Source organism: Gallus gallus, chromosome 4 (genome assembly GCF_016699485.2).
Source record: "Gallus gallus isolate bGalGal1 chromosome 4, bGalGal1.mat.broiler.GRCg7b, whole genome shotgun sequence".
NCBI lineage: Eukaryota > Metazoa > Chordata > Aves > Galliformes > Phasianidae > Gallus > Gallus gallus.
Window position 1 is genome coordinate 90,024,787 of NC_052535.1, and position 16,148 is coordinate 90,040,934.

Sequence of the window (16,148 nt, forward strand, 5' to 3'; positions counted from 1 at the left end):
CCTCCCTGCTCTTCCAAGCCTCACATTCAAAATACTCTCATTTGAAAGCTTGTCTTCCCCACATCAACCACTATCCTTTCTGTTGTCTATAGCTCACTTTTACTGCTTTCACATTTCCCCCCCCCCCCCCTTTTTTTTCCTCTTCCCTTAACTTCTCCTTCCCTTTTCAAGGCTCATGGATTTCCTTGTTGTATTTCACATAGCATTCTGTGTTGAAAGGGACTCATGAGGAACACTACATCTAATCTCCTCTACCTCTATTTTGCTTTTCTCCTTAAGCTATAGCCATACTGAAGGCCAATATGCTGAATGTCATCTGCACTGCTCCCTAACAACAAAGCCACATTTAGCAAGACCTCCCCCAGCCCAGAAAATCAAGCATGCCTACCCCCAGCATAAAAGAAATAAGCTTGCACTCCATACAGATTTATATCCTACACCAACATCAGCTGTGCTGGTACTCAGCTGATTTCTATCACCTGGAAGCTGAGGCTGAGCTATTTCAGTGCATGCCAGCTCCTGTTGGAGGGTTTTTATCTTGTTCCTTATTGCACCATAGCCCTAACTTTCTCTTTGTAGGCTATTTCTGCATGTGTGTTCCTCTTGTTTGTAGCTGACATGTTGCATTTGCTGTGCTCAGAAGCTCAAAACTATTCCAAAATGCAAAGAAGATGATGATATTACCTCTGTTTTAAATGTGCTTTTAGGTACTCCAGAAGGAGTTACCTGTAAACATCTCTCCAAGTTCTCAAAATTTATCAGCTCACCATGGAGGAAGAAAAGTTAACGGTAAGCTGTGTTTCTCTCTTCCATGTTTAAAGCTGAAGCAAGAGGCCCTGTAAGCCTGACTGAGCTGGGGTTTTTGGTGGTGAGCTGTGTGCACACCTCGTGTACAGTAAACTGCAACGGGGAATGCTTAGGTTAGGTATAAGGAAGGTGTTTTTTAATCAGAGGGTGGTGAGGCCCTGGCTCTGCTGCCCAGAGGAGCTATGGGTGCCCCATCCCTGGGGGTGCTCAAGGCCAGGCTGGATGGGGCCCTGGGCAGCTCTTGGATTGTTTCCTGGTGCTGCTTCATGAAGTCTTTGTATATAGGTGGCTTACCTGAGATCATTCTGTTCTCAGGGCTGTAGCCATCCAGCATTCCCTGTGATGGATGTGCTAATTTTGTTCACCGTGACTTCAAACCCATGACCACGTTATCAGAAGTTAAGTGGGTTCTATATGGCGATGAATAAAAGGGAAGCCTCACAACTCAGTACCTATGTTATCAGAGAATGGTTTGGGTTGGAAAGGGCATTTAAGATCATCTAGTTCCAATACCCCTGCTGTAGGCAGGGACACCTCCTGCTAGACCAGGCTGCTCACAGCCCCATCCAGCCTGGCCTTGACCCCTTCCAGGGAGGAGGCATCCATAATCTCAGTGGTTTTACCCATCTTCCCAGCTACAAAATATCCTTGAGTGAAGTCATCCTCTGATAATGGGCACTTCTTGGGAGGCTGTTACTTGAAAGTGGCTAAACTCATGCAAGGGAAAGGAAGGGAAATTTAAAGGGAAATGTTCATAGGATGGCCTGAGTTGAAAAGGACCTCAAAGATCATCTGGTTTCAATCCTCCTGCTGTGTGCAGGGTCACCATCCACCAGACCAGGCTGCCCAGAGCCACATCCAGCCTGGCCTTGAATGCCTCCAGGGATGTTATTGTTGTCTTCCCCTACCTGAGGGGAAGATAGGGTGTAGGTGGAGCCACGCTCATCTTTAAAATACAAAAGGGCAAGCAGCAAAGGTGCAGGGTGCTATAAGGGAATCTCTGACTGCGTGTTAAGGAAACAACTGTATTTTCACCGTAAGAATCACAAAACCCTGGACAGAGCTCCAGTGAATTTCTGAAACCCCTGCATCCAAGCCAGGCTTGGCCCTGATTTGAGCAATTTTGGATAAGAGACCTTCAGAGGTTCTCTCCAGCATACATTACTCTATAGCCATATTGACAAGTCACCAAACCGTTGCTCAAGTCTTGCTCCTGCTCATCAACTTCTGGTAATGCAGATGAAGCTTTTGAGTACAAAACAGCTTCTGTGTTCTTCTCTGCCTTCTACCGTACTTTGCATGTTTCCTTGGCACTTACTCCCCTATTTTTCACCCTTTGAGTGGGTTGTGATGTTTCTTTTTCTTTCAACGTCTTCTTTCCTATGCTTCTCCTGCTGCTTAGTGTCCCACCTGCTGTGGCAGACACTCTGGCTTTGCGTTTTCTGCATAGCTTGCATATATCCCAATGGAGATAAGGGGTTGTCAGAAGTTTGAGGAATCCCAGTATTTCTTACAAACTCATTCCATTTAATCCTCAGGGTTTTGCTTTGTTTTCCTTGGGCCTTTGCTTTCCACAGCACTGAGGTATCTTCTTTATACCTTTGGTGGATTTCCAGCACTCACATCTGTGTGGAAAGGATGTCTGAGCTGAAGGGCCAGGGTTTGATCTGTCAATTGTAGGTTTTCAGCGATCCAAGCTCCTGAATATCAGCAGCTACTGTGCCAATGGGTGACATTATTTCCTGCTGAATTTCCACACTGATCATGATTCTGCCAAGGCATATAAATAAGTTCACCTTTTATAACCTTCTGCCCTCAAAAAGGCATGCCTTGAACTGGAAGCTTCTGGGAATCTCATTGTCTTATTTTCATCGCAAGCTATTAACCTCACATCGGATTTTGTGATGTGGACAATGGATTGGTTTCTTCCTGCTGAGCAGTTGAACTGTTGCTCAAGAGCGCTGTCATCAGCAAAGATGACTTATTTTGATGATCTGCTCCAGAGCTGTCTCTGCTTTCCCTTAGAGGATTTGGTGCCACATCGGATGGGTGATGGAATTCATCCTTATCTAACATTAGTATCTGTTTCAACCCACAGAAAAGGAGTGGGACTGCTTTTCTTGACCCACAGAGGCTGGGTCAAGATGTACTGATGTCGAATGTTTTTCTTGGAATACCCCAATACTTCAGTGTGTCCCAAAATGAATCATAAGGAAGTCTGTCAAACTCCTTCTCAAAATCTGCTTGGTGTGGAATTTGCCACTGGATACTTAATCTGATGGTTGTCCTGAGGATGCGATATCTGTTTGACACATGATCTTCCCAGGTTTAAGCAAACCTTGTCAAAACAGAAAAAAAGAAGCATTAAGCAGCAATTTTGAACTGAACTGAAGAACAGATTTCACACATGAGAAGGCTTAAGATCCAGCACAAGAAGCCAACATGGGCATATTCTTGTCTTCATGCTATTGTAATTGTTTGAGTTGGTGAACTGCATAACTAGCATCTGGATTAGTGAGAACTTGTGGTGCTGCATAAAGAAAGAGGACACCTCGAGGTGTTTAAGAACCATGGAGATGTGGCACTTGGGGACATGGTCAGTGGGCATGGTGGGATGGGTTGGGGTTGAGTTTGATCTTGGAGATCTTTTTCAACTTCAGTGATTCTATGAGTAAGCACTGGGAACAAAATATGAGACCAGATTATAAGTCTATTGCAAAGGGTAAGACAGACACGCCAAAAAGAGCATGATTGGAGATGCTCAGTAATGCTACCAGCTCAGTGGGAAGGATGTCCCCAAACTTTGTAGCTTAGGGAGGCTGAAGTGGACAGAGTCAGGAGGCAGTCTGTGATGGTGTTGTCCAGTAGATGTGAAAAAGGAGGAGGAAGAAAATGAAAGAAAGGTGCATATCTTTCCAAAGACTATAAAGTTTTACACTGCCACCAAATTTTTGCTCCAAATGTAGATCTTCCTAAATTTAGGTGATGTCACTGCAGCTTAAAGTGTTTCCAGAGTCAGACAGCGCTGTGCAGTAGCTGTTTAAATAGCCTTTTTTTGACCCAAACGCTGTGCACTGGTGCTAGTCAGTGTAAATACCACCCTAGATGACTGCATTATGTGCAGCGATCTGTCTTCCCATCTATCTATCCATCTTCTATCCATGCACCTCCTTCTGTTTGTGTAACCAAAGTGTCCCTCGATAATCTGAAACTGTATGCATCAACACCATGTTCAGGTCTGATCTCCTTTATGGCCTCATCTTTATTTCTATTTCAGTTTCTTCTCTTTCCAATTCTCACCAAAAATAAAACACAGCAGCATCCATTGTCTTCATACACATATAATCTTCTGTAATTGGGTATTTCCTCCAATCCATCCTGTCAGCTCAAAACTATTGAATGAACTAGCTGTCACGATCAGTTAAGCTTTATTAAAAACTGCAACCCAATATCTTTGATGTTGGCTCACTGGGAACTGTCTGACATAATCCCACAAATTCTTTCGAAAGCACGGTCATGGGCATGCCCTGAATGTTTTCCCTAGAAGTTTAGACAGCATAGGGCTGTACTCATAAAATCACAGAAATTAGAGATGAGGAAAGGACTTGTTATTATAACATCGTTTTAGACATTGATGGGCAAATTTTCAAATAATGGCAGAGCTCCAAATAGGATGCAGGTGCTCTGTCTCCTGGGATCAAGGAACTGATCAGTAAATCTTATTCTCTTCTACAAGTTAATGCTAGGAGAGCTGTTGTAGAATCAATATGTTTCTCCATTGATAATTTTAATTTGCAGATGACAGCACAAAGTTCAAGCCCTGTTGCAGCCAGCTGGCTTGAGTTCTGGTTAGCAAACCTTTTTTGCTTGTTTAAGACTGTCTTCTGACTGTCATGGTATTATACTGCCAAATCCAGAGTGATATAACAGAGAACCTCAGTTTTCTTTTCAAAACGTAAGTGAGAGTCTGGCCCATTTGTTGGTGATAAAAGCTCCACAGCATTCAGCTTTCTAAAGCTGGGGAAGAAATAAAAACAATCCACTATTACATTTTCTTTTTTTTCTTCCCCTAAGCTCATGGTTTTTAAGTCAACTGGAAGAAGATTGCCAGGGGAAGGGGAACGGAGTGCTGCTTCATGACTTCTGAGCATTGGGAACCAGCAGTACAGAACATTCAGGCTTTTGTTTCTCTTCACAGAATAACCTTTTACCCTCCAAACCTCACCCACTAGCTTTATATAACAGCTTTTGTGCCATACAACCCATAGCAGCTGAAACCAAGCTGCCGTTCTGTCTGACTTGCACATCTGGCTCAAGCAACGTGCTCCTACTACATTTAGCTTCACGTTGCAGGTGTTAAACAAGGAGTCCATTTCTACCCACCAGGAATGCATGGAGAAACTTTAAATATTATCCACGGGATGCTGAGACGGAGACATTTTCTTAAGGCTTCACCCAACGACAGTGCAATGACTCAAAATTCAGCATGACACCCAAGATCAGGCTGAGGGGCGCTCTCAGCACCTGATGGAGCTGTGGGTGTCTCTGCTCATTGCAGGGGGGTTGAACCAGAGGGTCTTTAAAGGTCTCTTCCAACTCAAACCATTCTAGGGTTCTACAAAAAGGTTTGGGAAGCAGAGAGGAGTGAAGAACACCTCCATGTAGCTTCTAGATGAGGAGTTGACTTCATTGTCTAATGAAGACATCTGAAGCATCTGCTATGCCATGGACAAGCAGGTGGGAAACCTCCAGACAGGAATGTGAGATGTAAGAAAGGGGAAGAGGTGAAGAAAGGGAAAAGGGTATAAGAAACTAGAGGGGTAGATGCTGGCAGTCATTACAGGCAGATTTTCCCACTGAGCAAGGCTGTAGGCAATAATGACAGACTTAGCAAATAATAAATAATAACTTCCTATTCTGTACTACACAAAGCCCATATTTTGGCCCTGATCTCTGTGCACTCATCACTGTGACGTCAATGGGAGCTATGCAGCTGATCAGGGTTGTCTACAGCCTTCCACTTTTAACCCAGTTCATCAGCAAAGGTACACGTTTAAGGCAACACTGCTACAGCTGGATGCCTACCCTCCCACTGGGGATGTCAGCTTGTGCTGTAGAACCTGGGGGAGCCTTCGGTGGACAGATGACCTTTTTTCTTGCCGTCCTGCTCCAAAAAGTGGAGGCAACTCTTTTTCCACAGTGTTCAACCATGTTTGGCTTTCTTCAGAGTGCTTGGCAGAAGAGCAGCTTCTCCAGAGCTTTGTGATCTCTCCCTGCTCTTATTTCCTGCGTCTCATGGTGCTTGCCAGGACTCTCTGACATGCTGGGCAGTTTCTTTCCCGGCAGAAAATCTGTCAGATGAACTTCTCCCAAAACTGGGAGTCCACGCAGCCAACTGGTGTTTTCAATCACTATCCTGATGAAGAAAAAAACAGCGGAGCTGTAGGAATCGTGGCTTTATCAAATCTTTCCCTTTAAACAGTCCCCCTGCAGAAGAACTACCCCTTGTGCAACTGCAAGCAGCACTGCGAGCCACTCCCAGCCGAAAAAAGATCCCTTGTGTGCTTCCATTCCCAGCAGGAACGTTCCCATTTCTTAGAGCTTATTCCCAAAAAAGTGATTTCAGAGAGCTGAAGGAAAGGCCTTGCAAGCGCTTGACGTTTCTGAAACTGGTGGATGATGGTGGAACAGACACCAAAAATCCCCTTCTGCTTTGTTAAGGTGCTTGGAGAGTCCCAAAGGCTGGTTGCGGTAAAGCTGAGGACAGTTTCTGACCACTGAGCCCGTGCCAAACGATGACTTTATCACTGCTGGGGCACCAGCATGTTGTTAACGATGTGTGAGGGTGCCCAAAGGTCCTAGATTGGACACCGGCCTTGTTGGAGTAATCCAAGATAAATAAATAAAAAAATAAATACGCGTCTTGCGTCGAGCTCTGCCAGCAAAGGCATTGCTGAGTCTTTATCAAATGTGCTCCTGCTTCTTCGTGGCTGTGTTCCCGAGCCTCAGGGAGCTTTATGTTTGAGCAGAAGACAGATAATTTCGTAGAATCAAAACAGCAAAACCTCAGCCTGGGCGATGCTCCAGGCCTGCAGCAACTTGTTGGTCCCACATAAATCCAGGAGTTCAGTCGTGGCTAGTCTATAAAGAGTTAGTAAACTGTTCACAAAGAGCTAGGGAGTGTTATACAACCCAACAGTGCAGGAAATTGAGTAGAAATATTTATAGTGCTTTCCACTGATGTGCTTCTTACTGTCCGCGGCACTCAAACCCATAACTTGGATATGTTTGTGATTTCTGCTGGTCATATATTCAGCCTCCATAAACTGTCACTGAACAAAGTCTTAAAAATGAGTACTACTAGTTTATTAGAAACAAGAAGTCACCTGTTGGAAAGCCAAAGAGAAACACTAGAGAGTCAGAGAGTTGGGCTTTTGGTTCTCCTTGCACCACTCCAGAGACCCCAGATATTTCCTACACTAATAGTTCTCCAGTGTTTTATTATTTGCAGAACTCCAGGCATTTCTATCTCCATTGAATTATCCGAAGCTTCCTGAAAATAGAGTGATGCTTCTTGGCTATCTTGTACATACACTTTTGGTGGGCTCCAAGGATTTGGAGATATCTGCCAACCACAGTTCAGAAACCACCATCATTAAGGCAGAGATTGTTATATGTCTGGACATCATTCATCCAAAACATCTCTGTAACTACTGTAACAAACGTAACAGTAATGAACATTGCCCCATTATGTAAAGAGTGAATGTTCCATTGGCAGACATAGCATTGGACCCTCGGTATGGGCTGACAGCTTGGAAGGATAAGCCTGATACACAGATGAAATCTGTGCCTTGTGAAAATTTATTGCTGTTCTTGTTGATGACAGAACTGTGCACTATCTGTATGCACTGTGAGTTTGCATTCAAAAAAAAATGTTGCCTTGGCAAACAAATCAGCTCCCTTTCGTTCATACGTTCCCAAAAAAGGCCATGATTTGCAGGCACACAGCAGTCCCCACCAGTTGAAGAGCAGGTGGAAGTCATCTCAAACACAGCCACCAGAAATCGGTAGCTCTGGGAACATGCCACAGCTTTGAGGCACGATGAGAATTGGTGACATTCAGTCAGAAATGAGAATGTTCCAGGGGGAGGGAGGAGATGCTCTTCGTTCAGAAGTGGGAGTCATTCATGCACAAAGAGCTGTTCCCAACTTGCAGAAGGCCCCATCACCAGCTCCAGACAAAGCCTACCAGGTTGCTGGAGGACCTGTGCTTCATTTCATTTTTTAAATACAAGTGAAAAAGATTTACATGCCGAGTAACATGAGGCAAGTTTCGCGTGTCTGTGTGTTTTTTCCCCCCAAGTCAGTGTGTTTTTAGACAAAATTGCATTCATCAGCGGATTTGGCAAGTTGAGCCATTAAAAAAAAAAAACAAAAATTAAAAAAAAAAAAAAAAGAGAAAGACCCAAACTCTGATATTCTGGCATTCCATCAAATCCCATTAAAAAGAGAGAAAAACCCACCCTAATATCTTTTTCATAATTCAAAATGCAGGGACATGTTTTAGTCATTTATGGCTTATGGGCTCAGAACTCCCACAACTGCTTTGAATTACGAAGAGTTTTTGGTCCCGATTTCCCAGATTTCATCCTGTTACAAATGCTTGTTTTCTTCTTCCTTCTCTCCTTTTCCAATAACGTAACATATGGATTTGTGAGCAGATTTAATCAGTGCAGCAGTGTTCCCATTCTTCCCCTTCTCCCCGCCTCCAATACAGGTGGTGGTGAGTGGATTTCACTGCAAGCATCAGGACTCACCTTAGCAAGAGCTACCTTTTGTTTGCCATGTGCTTTGTTTCAAGTTAGAGCAAGAAGTGTCCTAGATGTTGGACATCCCATGTAGAAGACGCCAGGCTGAGCCATTCAAAAAATAATCTGTATTCTTTCCAGACCATCCTGGTCTTCGAGCCTGCAAATGAATGTGTGGACTGTTTTACCCTGATGGGATACTGAATAACGCCAGGGGTCACCGATGTGGGCCATGGAGATGTGGTGCTTGGGGACGTGGTTCCGGGGCATGGTGGAGATGGGTTGGGGTTGGGCTTGGTGATCTTAACAGTCTTTTCCAACATTAACGATGCTATGATTCTATGACTCTTAACCTGACTGGATAGAAGCCAGCTCATAAAAATATAAATATGGCCATAGAATAGAGGAGAAGTCCATCTAGCCTTTCATCCTATTTCCAGCAGTGGTCTTTGTGGATGCTTAGCACGGCATAAGGACACGGCATGTACAGACTGAGCATTCTTTTGCTCTCTTCTCCAACCTTCTGGCTGTCATTATATCCAGACCTTCTCTCAACTTCTTGATGGCTCAGCTGTGCATCCTCTGATGGCCACGGGAGTTTTGTTCTCTGTTTCTGCATCTGCTTCTGCCAAAAGAGAATGGGAAGCACGGACAGAGCAGAATTTCCTGGGAGGATATTTTTCAGGTAGAAGTGATGGGTTTTCTGTGTCGTTTTGTTTTTTACTGTTAGTGATGTAAAGTCGTCCTCTGAAGTTTGTAAAAAAAAAATATTGAGTCACACATCAAAGTGAAAGCCATCTCCACAGTAAATTTCTGTTATATTAAAGAAAAGGGAACTATGAAGCTGAATTTCACCAAATCCGTGGAGTTTTTGAGTTTGGGAAGGCATAGCTGAAATACAACATGTAAATAGATCTCCCAGTGCTGTGCCAATAGAGGTCCCAATACAGGGAATGAGCATTTCCTTTTTGTGAGACTCGTTTTGGGTCTGATGGTGCAGAAACTCAACATAACTCTTGCAGGAATTTCAAATGGAAAGAGAGGAGGTTTAGGATTGAAGTCTGAATACAAAAATATATATTTTTGTATTTTTAATTGGGTTTTATTTTGTTGTTGTTGTTAAAATTTTACATCCAGAAATATTAACCAGCTGCAGAACACTCCTCCTACCAAAGATAAACAAAGACAAGTTCATAGAAAACGTCGCTGATTCTTCCCCTTTCTATGAATAAAACAATTCAGTGAGTTTTAACCCTCTTGAAAAGAAAAAAAATCAGCAGAATGGGGCCCTGAATACCTTAGTAAAACACAGGCAGCATCATAAGGTTTTTGCCACAGTGTTTTCCAGGGATTTAATACGTATCAGAGGCCAAAACCTTACATATTTTCTGGACTAGGAGCAGCAAGAGCAAATATCTGTCACTGAAATTGCATATTCCTTCTGCTTCTGGGGAACATATTATATTGTTTCCAGTTAATATCATTGTTATTGTAGGTGGCAGTAATCTATGATTATTGTTATCATTAATTGTTGTCAGCATCGCTATTACTGCTACTTCTGAGCCTAAAAGGGGTGTCTCTCATTTTGCAGGAGGTACCTAAAAGAGACCCTGAGAAAAGATGAGCCAGGGTCTCCTCGCAGGTGCACTGCAAATGGTAAGAGGCAATGGACAAAGTAGGGTTAAACCTGCTATGAGAGCAGTTATCAGAGATGACCCCTGGAGGTTATTCTATGACCCTGTAGAGCCATTGTCTTAGTGACAATATCACCTCTGTCAGATTTTACCTCCACTCTGCAAATAACTGAACTGTAAGACAGCAGAGCACCAAAACAACAGCTCCCTGCTGTTCCAGCCATCCACCTCTGCTAACACAAACCCCTTCGACCCACGCAAACACACACGCACAGCTCTGCTGAGGGACCTCCTTTACGTCTGGCTGCAGCACTCTGTGCTCCCCAGCCCCAGGGATGTCTTGTAGCTCTCCATGCCTGGCTGAGCTCTGACAGCTGGCTCCAAAGTCATCTCCTGATGCCTGTGAGTCCTGTTGGCACGAGGACTCACTAGACAGTGCCTCAGCTCTTCTCACGGTGTCATTCTCACTCAGACTCTCAAGTGTTTTTCTTTTTTTTATTATTATTTTTTTTTACATCCAACTGGTTTAATTGTAGGCTTAAAATATGCAGTGATTTTTAGGCCACAGCTTAAACACCCTATGCATTTTCCATCTTTGGATGATTTGCTCCATTTGTCCTCTTAAGAGCTTATGTGTCAGAGAAATACAAGTCCTAAATACTTGTCTGCCCTTCGGTATCTAAAGGGGGGCTGTAAGAAAGAAGAGGACAGACTCCTTAGCGAAATCTGTTGTGATAGGATAAGGGGAAATGGTTTGCAGCTAAAAGAGGGGAGATTTAGATTGGATATAAGGAAAAAGTTGTTTATGATAGGGATGGTGAAGAATTGGCACAGGTTGCCCAGAGAGGTGGTGGTGCCCCATCCCTGGAGGCATCCAGGTCAGGCTGGAGGGACTCTGAGCACCTGATGGAGCTGTGGGCATCCCTGTTCATTGCAGGGAGTGGGTCCAGATGGCCTTTAAGGGTCCCTTCCAACTCAAACCATTCTATGATATACATAGATAGGGAATCTACACTTTTAAAAAGGCATGACTGGCCATAATAGAGTAGCCAATAGATCATGACATGTCAATGGATAGCTTTAATGTCCACCAAACCATGAGTGGCACAAAGCAAGGAAAAACAGATCGTTGTGCATGTCTTCTCGTTGTGCAAGTAATAATAGATGGTGAAAAACTTTCAGGTAACAATTTTAAAACACAGAAAAAGAGGGTTTTTTTTTTACTTAAGTTGTATAGTTTTGCTGTTGAGCACTTTGTCACGTGGCTTTGTTATGCTTACAAATACGAATCACTTTTCCAAAAGTGAACAGAAGAAATCATGGGGACAGAGCCATTGGTGGCTACTGACTATGTTCATTTGGCATAGAACATCCCTAACTCACTAGTAGCCAAAAGCTGGAAAATGGTATTTGGGAAAAGGGTCATTTATGTTCCGTTTTCACAACAGTGCTTTCTGGCAGAGATAGGACAGATTAGATGACCCTGCAGCCTGAGCCAGGGTGGCCCTTCTTACCTCTGTGTGAGGTGGCAATGGGAAGTGCAGGATAAGATCCTTAGCTGGTTTGTACTGAGGGAGCTCCATGGATTTCCTTGGCCCTGGGCCACTTTACACCAGCCAAAGATCTGTCCTGCAGAGTTTGGATCCTTGTAACTAAGCGTTTCCCCCTAGTTTACAATGATGAAACAATAGCAATGTGCCCATCTGCTGCTATCAAATCTTAGGCCAACATATTTTCCACAGTCATATGTTAGTGCCTGAATGGCCATGACAGATTTATTGCAGTTTTAACATAATAAACGTGGGGTTATGTTTTAGTAGCTCTCTGCCTAGTTAGTGGAGTGGAGTGGGGCTATAAGAGGCACAGCACACTAGTCCAGGACTAGGTCTCATAACTCAGTAACATGTGTTTTATTGCTCACTGAATTCCTGTTGAACAGGTTTTTGTTGGACTAGTTTGAGTTTTAGGCCAGGTGAAAGCAACATCCATCAAGAGACAGTTATTTTCCTGTGATGCTTACAGAGCTCAAAATAATGCACGTGGGCTCCGTCTCATGAGGTTGTATGGCCAGCTGCCAACATCCCCATGAGATGCTGGGATCCCGTGAGCAATGCAGACTTCAGATATGATCCATACGTGCCTGGGAGGCCCCTCAGATGATGTTGGATGTCCTGCAATTACTGTATGGTGAGCAGTTGGAACTCACTAGTGCTCAGGGGAGAACCCAGCCAAGGAAATCAATAGATGTGCAGGTTCAGTGTGTTCAGTTCAAGCTTCCTTCACTAGCTGGTGTTGATTGGAGGTTTTACCATGGTATAAAGTGTTCCCATGCTCTGCAGGGAGCTGCAAGTACATAGTCTCCCAAGGGTCCATTCTTTTCCCTTGTGAGGAGAAGAGGCTCCCAATACAATGAGCAGAACTGGGGGCAGAACCAAGTCCTGGCTTCCTTGTCCTGTTCTGTAATCATACAAGGGACTACTTATCTGTGATCTGTTCCCTTGGACACACAGATCAGAGCTGTGTCAGTCTGAGTTGCTCAAAGAGAGCTCATGGAAAAGTTAGTGTGATATAGCTCAAGGTGAAAATACAAACTAGTGTAGCTAAGTCAGCAGACCACCCTAACCCATTTACTCAGGAAAGGCTTTAATGATGACATTCTGTGAATTTGCTTCAAAGCCATGCCTTTAATTAGCTTGGAATTCTTTCCTGTATGTCCCAGAGCACATAAATCTTAGTCCACGTATGTGCATGCATTTGTTGCTGCGGTTTAACATTCTGCCCAGTGAGTCCACATGATGTTTATTGTTTTATGGTCATGCATGAGCTTCGTACCAGGTGACCAGGCTGGAGTGGTGCTGCCCAGTGCCTGCTTTATGTTCATTTTGCTTTTGGATGGGAGGCAGTCTGTAAAACACACACAAGTACATTCCCGATGACTTTCACAGAGTGAACCCAAATCCTCTTGCACCAGTTCTCTAGTTCCAACACCACCCCTCCAGAAATGCCATTTCTCTGCACTGAATCCAGCCATTCACCACGGCTGGACTCGTTTTTCTGCTGATATTTACAGCTGGGGAGAGAGGAGCTCACACAACCCTTGGCCCACACAGTGGTGTTTTGGATGGCTGTTCCCTGCTTCCAAGCCACCAGACTCTGACGAGTGATTTATGTCCAGGAACTTTTGAAAAAGATTACCACATGCAAATGTTAACTAACCTCGATTACAGAGAAGGAAAAATTAATCCACGCTGGCCATTCAAGTCTTTTCTAAAGAAAATATCTTTTAATCGTGAACAGAGATGGTTTCCAAGAGCCAGCTCTCCACACCGGGCTCTGCAGTGTGGCCTGGATGCAGTAAGAATAACAGATGTAGTCATCTTCTCTCAGCCCCTTGAGAACAGCTCTGTCACACCGATATGTGGTTACCAGCAAGCCCTGGGATATGGGGACGTTATCTCTGGGCAGCCCATGAGAGCTAGGGATTGGAACGTTTTCCCACTGTGTTCAATCTGGGCAGGGATACACATGAGAATGGTGTTAATTGACATTTAGGTGACTTCATTTGAAGTGCATTTTTCACATTGTCCACGCCTGATGCTGATATGTTGGCGTTATTTATTCCAGGCTGGAGTTCACATACTCTGCTCTTTCTCACGGCCAGTGATTTGGAAACAAAATCTTATCAGTTGAACAGGAGAAACTCCAAAAACCTTGAGAAATACAGCTAATAGCATTGGGCCCATTTTATAGGTGGGTAAGCTGAGGCATAGAGAGATTAAATGATTCATGAGGGTTTCTTAGCAGACCTGCCATACACATACATCTTTCCTTCTTTTCTAGCCCATAGGGTGGATTTGGAGGAAGAGGAGAGGAGAGGAGAGGAGAGGAGAGGAGAGGAGAGGAGAGGAGAGGAGAGGAGAGGAGAGGAGAGGAGAGGAGAGGAGAGGAGAGGAGAGGAGAGGAGAGGAGAGGAGAGGAGAGGAGAGGAGAGGAGAGGAGAGGAGAGGAGAGGAGAGGAGAGGAGAGGAGAGGAGAGGAGAGGAGAGGAGAGGAGAGGAGAGGAGAGGAGAGGAGAGGAGAGGAGAGGAGAGGAGAGGAGAGGAGAGGAGAGGAGAGGAGAGAGAAGAAAAGAGAGGAAAAGAGAGGAAAAGAAAGGAAAAGAAAGGAAAAGAAAAGGAAAGGAAAGGAAAGGAAAGGAAAGGAAAGGAAAGGAAAGGAAAGGAAAGGAAAGGAAAGGAAAGGAAAGGAAAGGAAAGGAAAGGAAAGGAAAGGAAAGGAAAGGAAAGGAAAGGAAAGGAAAGGAAAGGAAAGGAAAGGAAAGGAAAGGAAAGGAAAGGAAAGGAAAGGAAAGGAAAGGAAAGGAAAGGAAAGGAAAGGAAAGGAAAGGAAAGGAAAGGAAAGGAAAGGAAAGGAAAGGAAAGGAAAGGAAAGAAAAGAAAAGAAAAGAAAAGAAAAGAAAAGAAAAGAAAAGAAAAGAAAAGAAAAGAAAAGAAAAGAAAAGAAAAGAAAAGAAAAGAAAAGAAAAGAAAAGATCCTTCCTTGCAATGAAATACAGCTGCCTTTCGGGTGGGGTCCGAGTTCTTTGTAATCAATACATCCATATTACAAACATCTGTCCCCTAAACTCAGAGCCCTTTACTGTAAGATTAACATAACACTCAGCAGTTACAGCAAGTTGTCTAAATCTACAACTAATCACCCAGATGACTACAAGAGCTTTTACAGCTCTTGGTGGCAATGAGGTTCAGCAAACAGGGATGGAAGAGCATAGGAATGTGGGCACATAAAATGTACTTCTTGTCACGAGGGTTTGGGTGACTCAGTTTTCCCCACCATGTCTCTGTTTCTTGCTCTATCTATGGAAAATAGGCAGAGGGGAGATGTGACTTTTGCAGTCCCTGAAAAATTCTGAGATACAGAAACATGTTCTCCAATTGAAATGGAGGGAAAGAAATCTCCAAATGTATCCTGAACAACAACTCAGTGAGGAAAATTAATTTGAGTCAGCAACTTCTTTTAATAATTAGGAAACATCCCATTGCAGTTTAGTTTAAACTACAATGTATAGTTTCTGCACTATTAGTTTACATTCCAAAAGAAAAATATATTTGCAACCAGAGAAATAACATTCATCTTCTTCATGAAAATGGAAAATATTTATAGTATTTTTCAAGCAATGTTTGTGTTGACGTCTTCATCAACGCCAACACTTTTGTGGAAAAAATATTGATAGAGATAAATCGGTATTTTTCCACCCCAAAATAATAATATACGTTCCTGCCAACACTTGGAATTCATTCATAGCAGTAGAAAGCAAATTATCAGGGCTATGAGTAATTGTGGAGCCATGCAGTATGTGTTTGAAGGGATGTGTGTGAGGTTGGGTGTGTCAGTGGGCGACGTTCTGTCCTGGGGTTTATAGAAACAGACAACTGGGCAACAGCTGTCTTGTGGCCTCAGCCACCATATCAGATGCTGGAGGATCTACACCAGAAACATTATGAGTGCTTTGTCTGCAACAGTCTTCTGTAGACTTCTCACTTTACTACACATTGCTGTCAACCAGCCATTGAAGGTGCTTTCAGAGGAAGACGTAATTCCTTCTAATGGTCCCAAAGGTCCTCACTTCCACCTGCTCTGCTGCAAGGAGACTGGGAGAAGCCACCAGGCCTATAGCTGCACTGCAGCGTGACTTGCAAATACCAAGGAAGAGGCTCTGACAGTTTAAATAAATACCTGTATGTCTGCTTCCTCATGTCATAATCATTGAGCCAACCCACATCTGTAGGGCTCGGAAGATAAGGATGTTTAACTCAAGGTGGAGAGCACTAACAGAGTGACCTTCGGCCCATCATGTCCACTGGGACTGTCCAACAGTTGAATACATCAGAGATGGGCA